Here is a 16,599-nt window from a genome sequence, read left to right as displayed (position 1 = left end):
CTTGTAAAAATATTGTCACAGCCACCCTCCAAAAATAATTAAATCAAAATTTACATATACATATTTTTGCATAAAAATACATATTTTATGCATTTACATATTTTTGGCATAAATAGTAAGTTTAAAAATAATCACGAAGAAGAAAATACAGTTAGAAGAAAGCTAGCAGACTGATATTCTATTACCGAATGTAAGTAAAAGTGCTTTCAAAACTTGTGCTCTTTGTGGTTTCAATAATTGAGAAAAAACCCAGGATGCAGGAGGAGGCTATGGAGGTATATAAAGCAGTGGTGAGACATACTCCAAAAGGAGAAATTTGGTTTGCTAATACATATATATACGGACAAAGAGAGAAGCGAAAAGATTTTTTAATGTGTTTTTTTTTTTTATTTTGAGGTGGGGGAGGGGGAGAGAGAGGGAGAGAGAGAGAATCCCAAAATTCCAAGAAGGCTCCATGCTGTCAGCAAAGAGCCCAGTGCGGGGCTCGAACTCATGAACCGTGAAATCATGACCCGAGACGAAATCGAGAGTTGGACACTTAACTGACTGAGTCACCCAGAGGCCCCACGAGACAAAAAGACTTGATATGCTCTTCCTTCAACCAGTGCCTCTTGGTTGGGTTGGGGAAGAGGAATGGCAGCTGAAGAGCTAGAAAGAAGCTTCCCGGCTCATTCTCTCTCAGCCCCTTTCTCCAGCCTCCATCTCAACACCAGTTGAAGACTTCTCCAAATCTGTTCTACTGTGGCAATTTGTTATATACTATCTTGTGACATCTCATCAGTTTTCTGGGCTGTAATTTAAGTCTTTTGTTATGAATTCAGTTTTTCCATATGTATACCTATCCTCATAAACTAGAAAAGAGAAATGATTCTTTGTCTTCTGTCTTCCCACAATGCTACTATGCCTTACATAATTTAGGTTTTCAATAATGCAATTTTATTTTGCCCCTAAACCATGGACCTCCCCTGAGACTGACAAAATTGGAAACAATATAAATCAAAGAAAGAGAGAAACATAAGAGTGACAGCTTTTTCCTGGTCTAAAATTAGGAATGTTCACCCTGGACCTAAAAAAAGTGGACTGGGAAATGCAAAACTCAAAGGTGAAAAGGAGAACTATAAATCACCAAGCGAAAAAGCAACCTGACAGACACATGAGAGTTCTGAATGCTCCTTGCGAATCCAGAAGACCTATGGGTTTTCGGTGGTTGCAAAAGTAACTAAATAAACAATGGAAGAGAAATTTTAACTAAGTTATGAACAGAAAACCTTAATTAGACTAACCGCCAACAAAAAGAGAAACCTCACCGTCAGCGACACATCACCGTCAGCTCAGCAAACAAAACTGAGAAATTATAAGCAGAGCTCTGTATCAATGAAGTGACACTTGAAGAGAGACTGTATAAGCAATCTGGGCCCCCATTGTTTTCCTAAATTATATGGAAGCTCCTGCCACGGTGAGAAACATGTGATGTTTAGTTATGTGCACAGGAAAAAAAAAATCTAGATCATGGCACATTAGTAACAGTGGGTTATCTCTGGAGAAAGGCCGATGGTCAAGGAGAACTGGCTCAGTTAGGGTTCAATCAGGGTAGCAGACTACTAGCAAAAAATATATTCTCCATATATAATTAGATAAAATATGTTCTCCAAATATATGTAAATTATACACACACACACACACACACACACACACACACACACACACAGATTTGTTATGAGCATTTAACCTGGCAGTTGGAAAGGAAGACGGATGTAAGGTGGGGAAGAGCAAGAACAAGGTGGAATCCACAAGCATGGCCTGGACTTACTGAAATCCTTTGGCGTCTGACCTTTGTGCAAAGGTGTCCAACAGAAACCAGAGCCCTTTGCTACAAGTTTAAACACATACTCTAGCCCAGGAGTCTGAGAAGCCATCTGAGCATGTCGGGGGCAGTGGGACAGTCCAGGTCCACGTGCTGCCCCCGCCAAGGATGTGAGCCCTCAGATCGGCATCACCACGGTGAGCTACAAGATGGCTGCTGCTTTCTCGTGTCCTCCACACCCACACAAGAATCTGTCTGTGGCCTCTAAACAGACACATAAAGGAAAGCAAATTCTGGGAAATGTATTACAAAGCCCCCAAAAGGACTTTAACTTACATGGTTTAAGAGGTTTCTTTGGATAAAGGTATTTTATTAAAAATAATTTTTTAAATCTTTAAAGAAACCAATTCAAAACCATTAAGCTGTAGCACATGGGCAAGAAGTCAATAATTTATTTTTAAGGCTGTCATGACACTGGTAATATTCAAGCCAGTGATTTAGATAAATAATCAAAAAACATGGGACGCCTGGGTGGTTCAGTCGGTTAAGCACCTGACTTCCACTCAGGTCATGATTTCAAGGTTTGTGAGTTGGAGCCCCGCATCGGGCTCTGTGCCGACAACTAAGAGCCTGGAGCCTGCTTCGCTTTCTGTGTCTCCCTCTCTCTCTGCCCCTCCCCTGCTCATGCTCTGTCTCTTTCTCTCTCTCAAAAATAAATAAACATTTAAAAAATTAGATAAATAATCAAAAAACAGAAAAAAACATGCAAGCTGGATATTTGAAAATATCCAGAAGATCAAGTAAATTTCTTCAACCAGGGATTTCTATAATGGCACACCTTTCATAATTTCCTATTTTCTGACATACACAAAGGTAAAGTTCTGTGCATCTTCCACAGAGGCAAAAGTTCTCAAGTTTAGTGTCTGACATAACATCTCTTTTCCCTTAATTCACCACAAAGACTTTTGCGTCTAGCAAACTGTTCATCACATTTGCATATGATTTCTTTCCAACTAATTCGGTCCTTTTAAGTCATGAACTTCCAAAAATAAAAAGATACGAAAAATAGCACTCATCAAAGGGAAGAGACCACATGCCTCCACCAGCCATTTTTTTTCTAATACAAATCATCCTTTTTCTGGAACGTGAAATAAAATGTTGGCACTTCTGAAAGGCCTCCGTAAGTGTGACTTTGATAATATGGTGTTATTGTTATTTTTATGTAGCCCAAATGAATATGAAGGCTGCATCAAGGGCAGGGGGTGGGGTGCTGTAGGAATACAGGTCTAATGATGAGAGGCTGTCGTATCCTTAGCAATCAGAAGTATCTGGCTTATGGAGCCTTACTCTTGCAACAGACACCAGTGTGCTAGGTAGTTTACACATATCCTTGAACTTCACTTACACAGCAAACCAAGGAGGGGAGTATTATCTCTGGTTTTGTTAATAGGGAGAAGGGTTGAGGAACTTGTCCAAAACATGATCCCAAAACACACGTGTGCTACTGTAGTATCCTACCTTCTTCCAGCTCTGTTCATGGCCACGGCCCAGGACCTTCCTTGTTTTAGCGACAGCAGCCCATATTTATGGAGAACTACATGTAATAGATGTGGGTCGAAATGATTTATGGCTTTAGAATCACTTAATCCTCATAGACGTCCCACAAGATAAAGACTATTATTATCAGCATTATATACAAAAGGAAAGTAAGCATCAATGAGGTTCCTTTAGTGGGAAAAAGAGAAAGAATTTGAATCCTACAGTGAGAAGAGGAGAAAGAATTTCAATCCTGGGGTTGGTTCCAATTCCGTCACTGCCATCTTCTATATCCTCATTTCAAGTTAAAATATAAAATTCCAAGACTGTGCACTTACCCAGCTAGCTTCAAGCTACTTTATTTCCAACTTCGCTTTCATTGCAATGAATTGCCTCACACTTTTTGGCTTTCTCCAGTGTGGGGGGGGTCTCACCTTTGACCTTATTTAACTTGTTTGCACTTGTTTCATTCATCACACACTCTAAGAATTTTCACTGACAGCCAGCTCCCCCAGCTGTAAAGACACGCTTGATGACCTTGTCCAATATATTCCACTTTAGCACCCGGTGACCCCAAGCCTGGATGTGCCCCTTACTACTTCACAAGGGAGATAAGGACATAGGCCAGACCAGACTTCTCTCTGTAACACTCCCACAGGTGTCCACATGTGTCCACTTAGCATCCTAGGCCCCCACTGGGAAATTCAGCAAGGCCTTGTTGCCCCCGCCCCACCCCCCCACCCCCATGTCGGTGCCTGCTAGTTAATTTCCTTTCATTTTCAATCCAAACAGACTCACCCTGGTTTGCTGAGTCATGCTTCCTGATAGAAAAAAGCTAGCAAAAATGCTAATGTGTGCTGCTGAATTACTGGATGTTATGAGGCTAAAGCAAAGTTTCCTACAAAACACTTTGAAACTGTTACTGTACTGACAAAACACCAAAAGGAGCTTGTGAGATGGAATGCACACTAAGATTAAAAGGGTGGCAAAAAGACATTCTTTATTTGAAACCTTAAGAAATGAGTGAAAATTCATTCATGTGCATTTCTGTATACTTCATGATGGAACAAAAAAAGCAATTAAATATATCCAATTATTTACCTTGTATTTATATTAAACTTAAATTAATTATTTAACCTATTAAATGTGCTAAATATGTTAAATAATACTGATTCTCTTACTAAAAAAAGATAATATATGTCAATTTTTCAAGTTAAAATACTAATTTTATAGTTTTGCTATTTTTTAATACAAACAGTATTTTATGGCAGTTACATATTATTTAATATTAGAAGTGCTATTGAGCATGTATCAGACCTAGCCATAACTCTACTTTGTTTTCATTATAACGTCCTATGGAAATCAAAATAAGGCAGAAAAGATAGGAACATAAAACTGAAGTTTCCCAGTGGTCAGGTAGTCTTGCATCTGGCCATTGAAAAAGTCTTTATCTCATCTTGTAAAGCACATTTCTCATTTTTTTTCAGAAAGCAGAGGTATATATACAAAGGAATATTACTCCGCCATAGAAAAGAATGAAATCTTGCCATTTGCAATGACACGGATGGAGCTAGAGAGGATTATGCTAAATGAAATAAGCCACACAGAGAAAGACAAATACCATATGATTTCACGCATGTGTGGAATCCCCGAAACAAAGAAAAAAGGAGACAAAGGAAAAAACAGAGTTTGTTAAATACAGAGAACAAACTGGTGGTTGCCAGAGGGGAAGTGTGTGGGAGGATGGGAGAAATAGGTGAAGGAGATTAAGAAACTTCCAGTCATAAGGGCGCCTGGGTGGCTTGGTCGGTTAAGCATCCGACTTCGGCTCAGGTCATGACCTCGTGGTCTGTGAGTTCGAGCCCCGCGTCGGGCTCTGTGCTGACAGCTCAGAGCCTGGAGCCTGTTTCAGATTCTGTGTCTCCCTCTCTCTGAGCCTCCCCCGTTCATGCTCTGTCTCTCTCTGTCTCAAAAATAAATAAACGTTAAAAAAAAAAAAGAAACTTCCAGTTATAAAATAAATAAGTTGTGGGGATGAAAAGCACAGCATAAAGAATACAGTCAATAATATTGTAATTAGGTAGGTGACAGATGGTGACTACACTTATCATGGCGAGCACCAAGGAGTGTATAGAATTGTTGAATCACTATGCTGCACACCCAAAACTAATGTAACATTGTACGTCAACTTTACTTCCGTAGTAAGTATATATGTATAATATATTTTAAAAGAAAGCAGGCCCTAAAATTGTTTGCTTTCTCTTTGAAAGATTTAACTTGTTTATTTAAGTCAATTTGAATGCTCTCTGTTTAAAGCTTCTCTCAGATAGCCACCAAAAAAATCCATGCGTATAGTATGAGTGTTTAACAAAAAATAAATGTGCTAGTATCACAAATGTGTTGTTGTAAGTTGATCACATCAGACAACCCAGGTAAGCAGCCGTGAACTGATGGTCTATGGTACCATGAAGATTTATTTCTAAGTCCTTAGTTTGCATCAGTGTAAGGGTTCCTATGTGTAGGTTCTCAGGACTTTTGACTCATTTTTTCCAGCAGATTATCTCAAAATAACGAGAACAGCCAGAAAATGCATTTTGTTCATTTCTAATGTATATATTATAAATACATTTTAGAAAAAACACATTTCCAGAGCCATTTCCTCCCTGAGCAGGGCAATTCATAACATCTCAAAGAGCAATGGAATTCTTAACTGCTATGAACACTCTGGGAAAGTCTAGGTTAAAATATTTTGCCTCAATAGTAATATCTGTGCATTTAAACCTCTGGGACAGTACCTTCACCCGAAGGCCTGAAAGATTCCTGGTCAGGATTCCAGCAACAAAAGCAGATCATGAACTTCTTAGTTTTTGGTGTTTATCCAACCCAAACATCATCCATTCTTGGGGCTCAGCTGTCAGGGGTCTGAAGCGAGGCCACAGATGCAGTTGTGGCCAATTGGTAGAGGGGTAGGATTCTGAGCTTGAGTCAGATAGTCTAGGCTTCGAGCCCTTGCCAGCTTCCACAAGTATGTTCCCTCTTTACTCCTGATCATCTGTAGAGCATGCATAACAATAACATTTGCGTATGTTTTTAATAAATAATTGGAGTTCTTACCCCACACCAAGCTCTGTTCCAGGTAATAAAGATACAGCTGAGAAAAAGATCGACCAGGTCTCTCAGGGAGCCTAACACCTAGTAAAGAGAAGATAGACAATCGATAAGGAAACAAATAAATTAGAAAGATAATTGCAGTTTGTGCTAAGTACTATGAAAATAATAAAAACCAGTTAATGGACTAGGGCTGTGCTGTCAGATACAGAAACCACCAGCCACACATAGCAACTTAAGTTGAAATTGATTAAAACTAAATGAAACTAAAAATTCAGATCCTCAGCTGAAGGAGCCACAATCCAAGTCCTCGATGGCCACATGTGGCTATCATGTTGGACAGCTCAGATACAGAACTTCTCCATCATTGCAGAAAGTTCCATTGGTGGCACTGTTAACTAGAGTGATGAGAAGTTTGGGTAAGGGACTGCTTTAGATGGCAATAATATGTATAAACAACTGTACAGTGAGGAAAAGAAACTATAGTAGAGACTCCATAAATTGGATCCATTATGTAAACATATCTCATAAATCTATATTTTTTTCTCACTTTATTCCTCAACTTATAAATCCTAGAAAGAGACCCACTGAAATGTAGTTTGCTTTTTACTTCTAAATCATGGACTTCTAACACCTGAAATTCTAGGTCAACAATTTAGGCTCGACACACTTGAGTGAATGATCATTTTCTTCTGCATAGTTTCCTTGATTAAAAGAAAAAAAATGAAGGAGAACATTTCCCCCAAATTTTGATGAATTATAAACCTCAGAAGTAGCCAAGTACATTACACAGAAAGGATAGGAATAATTTCTCAAAGGTTATAACTTTAGTTGAAGTCAGAACACATGAGATTTCAAGATCTAACTTTGAAAAGCAAATTCTTCTGTCCTTGATTCTCTGTAACTCTGGCACTGATATACTCCATCCACATCTTAAAGATCTTTATGACCACAGAACTTGACCCTGTGTTACATTCCCAAAAGGCTATGTGTAAAGTGAATATTTATGCATTGAATTGTATCTCCCAGTGTGTGTTATTTTGGGAATGTTTTACTTAGATAAAAGAAAATAGCACCAATACATGAAACATCCAATGAGTATTTATTGAATTCCTAAAACATGACCGACTCAAGAGGCAGAACTACTCAATAACTAAAAATTTTTACTTGTCTTTCACTGCCGCATTCCCCGACTCTAATTTTTTTTTTTACTGTACAATTAACCATAGCCTGCTGTGCATATTCATTTTGAACATCGTGTCAGGTAACAGTGCAATGAATGATTAAGTCAATTTATCTTTGCACATTTATTTAAGAAGCACACGCAGGCTAATGTACACCAGTACATTTCATTTCTATTTCTTTGAAAATGACTACGTAGCATCATTGGCCTTGCCTCAACCAGGAATTTAGCAGAATTTATGCAATAAAAGATCCAGAAGGAGGTATATTTCCAGATGGAGCTGGAGGGTTAATTGCATTCCTGTTTGTCAATCTAACAGCAATGGTGTTAATACCTGCAAGTGTGAAAATCATAAGCTATCCCTATAACAGCCATCAAAGTTTTGTCGACCAAATGGCTAAATGGAAAAAGAGGTGAACCATCTCATTAGAACTGAGAAGTGTTGATTGAGCCAGCAGGGAGCTCTGAAAATGATTTTCCTCTTCTTGGGGTTGCCACCTGGTGCCCTCAGGGTAGACAAACGTGACATGTTAACCATGTATGTGGAAATCGTGTCCAAATGCATTAAGCAAACAAATGTGAAATGTAAAGCAAGAGGAAGGAAAGAGGAAAACCTTAGGTAAGTTTGGTTAACTACACAGCTGCTCCCAGGACCTATGGGCAGCTGTTCTGAGTTCCATTTAAGAAAAACCGTGAGATCCCTTTCTCTTTCTGGGCTAAGCAAGCAAATCAATCTATTTATACCTGGTCAGTGTCAAAGGAAAATCTCAAAGCTGTGTCTTAAAAATGCTTTACGAAATGGACTGTGTCCAATTATAAAACAGAACTCTGGCTATTACACACACTGCACAGTGATTTGGATTGCACCTTCTTCTGCAACCCCACCAACAACTCTTGGAAGCAACATACAAGCCTTGGAACAAATTAATGAGTCTTTAGGGTCATGCAAGAAATAACATGGGTTTTTTTTTTTTTGTCTCAGCCACAGACCTATCAGCAAACTTGATGTAGCAGCTGCATGTTAAAGCTTCCTGGATTATTCCTGATCCCAGGAACAGCGAGGTAATTGTTTCTGACCTTTTGCACCAATATTCTACAGGAGCATGTTTATTTACTTGACAAGTTTCCAGGAGACATATCTTCAAGAAGTGCTACTCTGAAAAAAAGTTGGTACTGATGCTCTACCGCACAGGTAACCATATATAAAATATTTAGGGTGTTGTTTTTTTCTTTCTGCCTCCAAAAATATTACATGTTCATACTTTTGAAAGGAAGAAACACACATAAAATGAAGACCAAGATTGTGAAGTTTTACTTGTCTTTTAATTGGCTTTGTTCACTTCATAATATATCATAAACATTTTCCCATGTCATTAAATAATCCTCTAAAGTTTGAGTAATGGAACAGTCTAATTTTAACAGTCTTTATTTTTGAACTTTTGGGTGCGTTCCAAACTTACTATTATACATTACACTTTGAGGAACATGCTTATTCATAAATCTGTCTGCATATGTTTGAGATACATTTTTAAAAAGTGGTGGGTCTAGGTCAGCATGCTTTAAGTATTTTTAAAGACTTTGGGAAGTATGGTCAAATTCAGATAGCCACTCTGATTTATGTACAACAGAAAATGAATATAAGTAACCCTGTGGAATATTTACAGGCAAGAGCTGAACACAAAATGGCCACACCCTTGCTTTGATAGAATTCTTCCCTGGAAGGGCCTTTGGTTGATCTTTCATGACCACCAGATGTCAGTCTAAAACAGAGCAAACTGAACTAGACCTAGATGGGGAGAAGGGGAATCCACTCTTTTAGTCTTATGTATACTTTGCTACCCTATATTTTCTTCAGGCTGCCAGGGAGATGGAGTTTTATGAAACAAACAAACAAAAGAATGGATATTGTCAATTGGATAAAGCGCTAGGACATCGGATGCCTTTCGATGACCCTCAGGTTAAGAGCTGATAATCTGTTTTGCTTTACATTTCCCTAACATCACCTTCATACACTGGTCTCACAGCTGAATCTTTTCAGAAGTAGACTTTGGTTTCCTTCGAAGCAGACAAACATTTCATGCCAACCCATGTGCTTGTTCATTAGCTCACAATGAGACAGAGTCCCCTGGGGTAAAATGAAACGTTTAAGGAGATGCCTTTGAGTTTTTCTACTTAGTAGTTAAACAAGGAGTGTTACCAAGCAAGGAGGAGCAGATACTTGGAGATGTCTCTCCATACTGACTTTGGACAGCCATCATTATTTCTTCTGACTTCGGTGAATGGTTCCTTGCTGCCTTTTCCTGTTTCTGAGGAAAGGATGCTCCACACCCTAATGTGTTTGGAATTTCCAAAGATGTGATAGAGTTGTTTTCAGGGTGCTTGGTGCATGCAGAAAGCTTTGCTGTGGCTAACACAGTGATGCCACTGCTGACACCAGCCAAATGCAGTTGGAGATTCTAGTTCGTGTCCTAGTGCAGCTGCGTGGGAAAAAAATACATGAAAAGGGAAAAACATAAAGGTGCCTCACACTGTGCCAAAATTATGAAAATTAAATGGGGCTTTAGTCTAAAATATGCCAAGGAAATTAGGATGATTTATTATTCATACTGGTGCTTTTATGGCAAAAACATTTAAAATGTGAGGATAAGGGGGCACCTGGATTGCTCATTCGGTTAAGCGTCTGACTTCAGCTCAGGTCGTGGTCTTGTGGTTTGTGAGTTCGAGCCCCACATCGGGCTCTGTGCTGACAGCTCAGAGCCTGCTTCAGATTCTGCATCTCCTCCTCTCTCTGCCCCTCCCCTGCTCATGCTCTGTCTCTCTCTGTCTCTCAGTAATAATAAATAAACATTAAAATACTTGAAAAAAAGAAAATAAAATGTGAGGATAAGGATAGTGACATCTGTTGAGTGATAAGCCTTTCATACAAGCAAAAGAGGTGTTAAAAATAAACAAAATAAAAAAAATTAAAAAAAAAAACCAGGGATAAAGGAAAGTCCTGAATCTACCTTCAAATAATTAACTTGTACAAAATGGGATATGTTAAGTAGATGACAGCTGGGTAGTTTAGATCACAACTGGATAATGCGGCTGGCAAAAGAACTAAATAATCTTCTCTTAGCCTACATTCATAGAAGTGCAGCGAGTGCCCCGTTAAAGGAAACTTCCCAAACTAACCCAAACACATGTGGAGTGTTTTGCTCAGTTAAGAGGGGAGATAACAAATGGGACTCCATCTGTAAGAGAGAGAACAGAATCATAGAGTCTCAAAACCTGGTCCTTTCAGCAAAGAATGAGAATTTCCCTGAAGAGAAAGAAGACTTAGGTAACAGTGTGATCATTCTATTCAAATACTGAACGATTGCCCTATAAAAAACGCAATGCAATTTATCCCATCGTTCATGCTCGCAGAGTGGGCATCAATGAGTGAAAGTCACAGGGAGGCAGATCCGGAGACAAAGTCGGAGCTACCGGAAGCTGGGAGAGAGACGTGAAACAGATTCTTCCTCCCTAACCCCAGAAGGAATCCATCTTGCTGACACCTCGATCTTGAACTCCTAGCCTCCAGAACCGCGAGACAATAAATTGACACTCAGTTTGTGGTACTTTATTATGGCAGCCCTAGAAAATCAATACAAATTACTATAGTAACGTCCTACCTCTAAACTCGTTGTTACATGAGAAAAAGAAGCTCGTACCTATTGAAACTAAACCACTGGTTGATTTTCTATTTCCTGTAAATGGAATGCAATCTTACTAAAAGCTCCAGAAAGGAAAGAAAATTAAATCATTCAAGGGTGGTAACAACTGAGATGACATGGTTGGGTCAAGAATTTCCAAGAGGCCAATGACCTCCTTCTTTAAATAGGAGATTCATATTTTATTTCTCCAGTGACATATTTGCAACTGAAGGTAAGTTAAAGACCCGAAGGGCACCTGGGTGCCTCAGTCTGTGGAACGTCTAACTCTCGATCTCAGTTCATGGTTCGTGGGCTCAAGCCCCACATCCAGCTCTGCACTGGCAAGTGAGGAGCCTGCTTGGGGTTCTGTCTCTGCCTCTCTCTCTCTCTCTCTCTCTCAAAATAAATGAACTTAAAATTATTAATTAATTAATTAATTAATTAATTAATTAAAGAGCTGCTTGCACACCAAAGCCAGGTCCTTTGGGTAGTCCAAAGAGGTAAGACCCCCAGCTGTCTCAAAGAGAAGTGTCCACTCTTTGGCCCAGGTTTTGGCATTTTGCCAATGTCAGAGTTCATAGTAGTTGTCATTTATTTCAGCTATTGGCGTAGTTACACGGACGCCTGAGCATTCCACCTCTATAAGAGTGAAAAGCTTGTCAGATATCATATCTCCAGCATTTTTTCTAAGTTGTTTTTGTTTTTGTTTTTGTTTTTGTTTTTGTTTTCCTGAATGGCCTCCTGTAAGGGGTCAGAGCTTTGAAGCATGCTAGGTGTTTCGTAGACCTGGATTTGATCATTTCCAACTGGCTCTCAATTGTACATTGTATAAAAAGTTGCTACTTCATATATTCTCACAAGAGGTACTTGTAAAACGTCACCCTTGTTCATGGCAGAGACCAGTAGCCATCAGTTCTATCTTTGGGCTAACTCCAGGTCTGGGGCACAGCTTTGTGCCCTTCTGGATGTTTTGGGGGGGGGTTGTTTTGGTTTGTGTTGTGTTGTGTTGTGTGTTTGTGTACAGTTGCTTCTATCCCCTTAGATATTTCTGGTGTGAAGTCAAATGGACCCTAAAGTCACCCATGATGAGGATTTGAGGGGATAACTTGGAAAGACTGAGTCCAAAAAGCAAAACCAGGAGTGAGCAGACTTGAATGACACCAAGGATGGTGATAAAATATGAGTGTAGGAGCTTCAAGAGAGAGAAGGGTTTTGCTTGAAGGATGAAACATAATGGTTTAGAAGGATAATGATAGTCTGATAATTGACGGAATTCCAATACCATCTCCAGGCTCCATGGTAGACAACATATGGGAATCGAGTTCGTTCGGCCCAAGAAAGCTACAAGTGAAACAATGACCTAGAACTTGGTTGATGGATGGTACATATACCTGAAAATGTTATCACATGAATTATTCAAATAATTAATTCCCAATAAAATTTAGGACCTTATACTATCTGAGTCTCAGATTTGGAAGGGATTTTGTAGGTATTTAGTTCAATCTCACACCAGAGCAAGGTGTGAGGCCTTGAGTTTTCATTTCAAGTTGAAGGCATAACCCTGGCCTTGGAGTTTCCCTCAGTTATATGACCGTATGTGAGAATAGAGTGAGGGTGAGGATGACTGATGACACATTGCCCTGAATGTGTGGATTCAGCAGATTATTTTTAAATACATCCAATTTAAACTGTCATTTTTCCCTTCAGATTCCAGAGGGATCCAGAGGCAAGGGGCCTCTTTCCAAAGAAAAAGCTCTTGTGACTATAAATACACACTGACAAACTGCATACAGAATGTCTCAGAAACTAGAGAGAACTATCAGAGCGCTAGCATTCCACAATTTACAAAAGATAGCAATACATGTATGTTTGCGATACCCCATTTCACTCCTTAATCTTTTGTAATACTACCATAGTCCTTTAAGAAAAAAGAAAAAAAAAGTTACACTTCCAAAGAGAGTTTCTTACGCTCGCTGGCCTTTCAGAAATCTACCAGACCTGAACTATAACAGGACGAATATTCTCTTTGCATTGGGGACAGCTATTGACTTATAACTAAATCTGAGAGAAGAAAGTACATTACTCTTTTCCCCCTCTCCCTCTTATATTAGAAATAAGAAAAAAAAACTTGAAAGCAAAATGATCTGAAAAGTGTTCACTGCTGGGAGGAGAAGCTTCTCCGGACTTGGCAATCTGTCTCCCTAACATTTACTGTCTGAAGCTCACTAGGCTTATTAGATTCTGCAGAGCTGGGCTGAGTGTGACAGACGTCTCTAACTATTAGTTGGAGAGCTCATAAGCATAGGTATTCATTTAGACTGAGTATTTTGAAGAATGAAAAATAAGGTACTGATTAAGTACATGAAAATTATGTGGTGAGGAAGCATACCTGGGGCTATAAATGTCTCATTTAAAAAAAAATATTTTTAATGTTTCTTCATTTTTGAGAGACGGAGAGAGACAGAGCACAAACCTGGGAGAGGCAGACAGAGAGAGAGTGAGACACAGAATCTGAAGCAATCTCCAGGCTCTGAGCTGTCAGCACAGAGCCTGACGCGGGACTCAAACTCACCAACCTTGAGATCATGACCTGAGCCGAAGTCCGACGCTTAACCAACTGAGCCACCCAAGCGCCCCTGTCTCATTTTTTTTTTTAATGTTTATTTATTATTGAGAGACACAGAGAGACAGAGCATGAGTCAGGGAGGGGCAGAGAGAAAGAGGGACACACAGAATCTGAAGCAGGCTCCAGGCTCCAGGCTCCAAGCTGTCAACACAGAGACCGACGTAGGGCTCAAACTCACAAACTGGGAGATCATGACCTGAGCCAAAGTCAGAGGCTTAACCCACTGAGCCACTCAGGTGCCCCCGTCTCATTTTTTTTAAGTTTATTTATTTTGAGAAAGAGAGAGAGGGTGGTGGGGAGGGACAGAGAAAGAGGGAGTGAGAAGGAATACCAAGCAGGCTCTGCAATGTCAGCACAGAACCTGACGTGGAGCTCAAACTCACAAACCGTGAGATCATGACCTGAGCCAAAACCAAGAGTCAGATGCTTAACTGACTGAGCCCCCCCCCCCCAGGTGCCCCTGTCTCATTTTTATTAAACAAGAAATGCATGCCATGAAGAACCTCCAGAAATAAATAGGTTTGAGCTGCCCCCTTGACTCTTGAAGGGGAGGGTTAAGGGGATAAGACAAATAGCTCTGTCAACAGTGCTCATTCTCTGCAAAAGGTACATTTTATTTTTCCGGGGTCAAAGAAATTATCCTAGAGATAATCTTTTTCAGAAGCCTCTGGTTCTCAAGTGAAGGAAAGCAGCTGAGATACACAAAATCATACAACTTTCTTTACTTTCCTATACCCAAATGTGGCTTACCAGCCCCAATTTCCATCACAAACAGAAATACTTAATGGTATCATTTCAAGAAACTTGATTCTTGTGGTTTGCTGTTCAGGTTCCTTTGGTTTATTTCTCTTCAGCTGAGGGGTTCCTGCCTCCCTTACCCCCAGGTTGCATCTGGATTTGGGGAAAGCTTATGCAGCATCCCAGAACAAGTTTGTGGGTAGGCAGGGTGCGTTGAGTCTAGGTGCTCTCATCTAACCCCCTGAAGAAAAACTTATTCTGACACTTGTTAAAATGGAGATTTTATTGGACTATTGAAATCAGAGCTTGCAATAAGGGAGAGAGATGGGTCTCGGCTCCAAATACAGTAGGGACAAGAGGGGATTTATAGCCAAGGAGCAGAGTGAGGGGTAGTCAGGTCTAAAATCACTAAAAGGACACATCAAGGATGGGGGAATTTTTGTTAAACTGACCCAACAGGATACTTGCTAAAAGAGGCCAAGAATGCATACATCAAAGGAGGGGAATAAGGGAGCTTGATCAGATGTCATGGGCGGGGGGGGGGGGGGGGGGGGGGGGGGGGGGGGGGGGTACTCAGCAGGACTCTTTGTGAACCCTGGGCTGGGCAGGACCAAGGCAGAGGTGAAGTTGGAAAGAGGGCTCAGAGGAGACTGACTGACGTTGGGCCAAGAAATGCCGTTTTCAGTCCTTGCCAGCCTCCACTGAGGCACGGCCCATCCTGTCGGTCTTGGGTCTCCTGCACTGTCCTCATAGCATCTGCTGCTGAGGCCCTCAGCCCATGGCGCCCTCCACTTCTCAGAATATTCATTCCCTCTAACCCACGGCTGTAATCTTTCTGCAGGCTCCCAGGGACTCAGAAACTACTCCGCATTCCCACATGATATTGGGGTGCTCAGGACTCTGTGGGGATGCCTTCAGTGTCATCCACTGTCCCAAAGACATGTCCCAAAGGTGCTGTTACTCTAACCTATGAAACTTTGGGGTCTTCACTTCAAAAATCCCATTTTCTTTGGCTACTTTTTGAAAAGCCAGAAGCTGACCCTTTTATTTAAAATATTTTTAATGTTTATTTATTTTTGAGAAAGAGAAACAGAGTGTGAGCTGGGCAGGGGCAGAGAGACAGAGAGAGAGAGAGAGAGAGAGAGAGAGAGAGGGAGGGAGGGAGGGAGGGAGGGAGGGAGGGAGGGAGGGAGATACAGAATCCAAAGCAGGCTCCAGGCTCCAAGTTCTCAGCACAGAGCCGGATGCGGGGCTCAAACCCAGGAACCACAAGATCATGACCTGAGCCAAGTCGGATACTCAACCGACTGAGCCTCCCTGCCTCCCATGTCCCTTTTATTTAAAACTCCCCCATAATTTACCAAGGGTTTCCACTCGTGTGGACTAATAATGAAGCAAGTAATTGTTCCAAATCTGCCAAACTTTACCTCAGATTTGAAGAGAAGTACTGGAAAAGCCCATAATGTAATTAGAATTGAGAGACAAAAGAGATGAGGGAAAGAGAACACATATTTTCTTCTTTGATGGAATATTTTCCAATTGGCAAGTTACCATCTAGGATTAGCAGACATCCCACATATAAAGGATAGCTCCGAATTAAATTCTGCTGACTTTTTTTTTTTTTTTTTTAATAATGGAGTATAATGTTACTTGTTTCTAAACCAGGAAGTAATTTTCTCCACAGAATATTCTCTCTGTATAATTTCAGGATCACTGTCTGGTAAGAACAGGTAGAAATCTGAAGTAGAAGGATTACTTGTCAAGATGTCAGGAAGCCCGGGATCTGCCTTACATCTGTCACTAACAAGCTGGATGATCTTGGCCAAATTATTGTACCTCTCTCTATCTTGGTTGCTACTACCTCTGTCAGATGATAGACATCTGAACACGCAAGCTTCTTTTCTGTTGTGACACCTGGTGACTGTGT

The 16,599-nt window shown here is 40.4% G+C and overlaps 1 pseudogene; it reads right to left on the bottom strand.

Moving 5' to 3' along the window:
• Positions 1 to 11,757: 11,757 nt before the first annotated feature.
• Positions 11,758 to 12,276, bottom strand: LOC122218482 (annotated as a pseudogene).
• Between the last annotated feature and the right edge of the window lie 4,323 nt (positions 12,277 to 16,599).

This window comes from Panthera leo, chromosome B1 (genome assembly GCF_018350215.1).
Source record: "Panthera leo isolate Ple1 chromosome B1, P.leo_Ple1_pat1.1, whole genome shotgun sequence".
Classification (NCBI taxonomy): domain Eukaryota; kingdom Metazoa; phylum Chordata; class Mammalia; order Carnivora; family Felidae; genus Panthera; species Panthera leo.
This window is presented reverse-complemented; position numbering and strand designations above follow the sequence as displayed.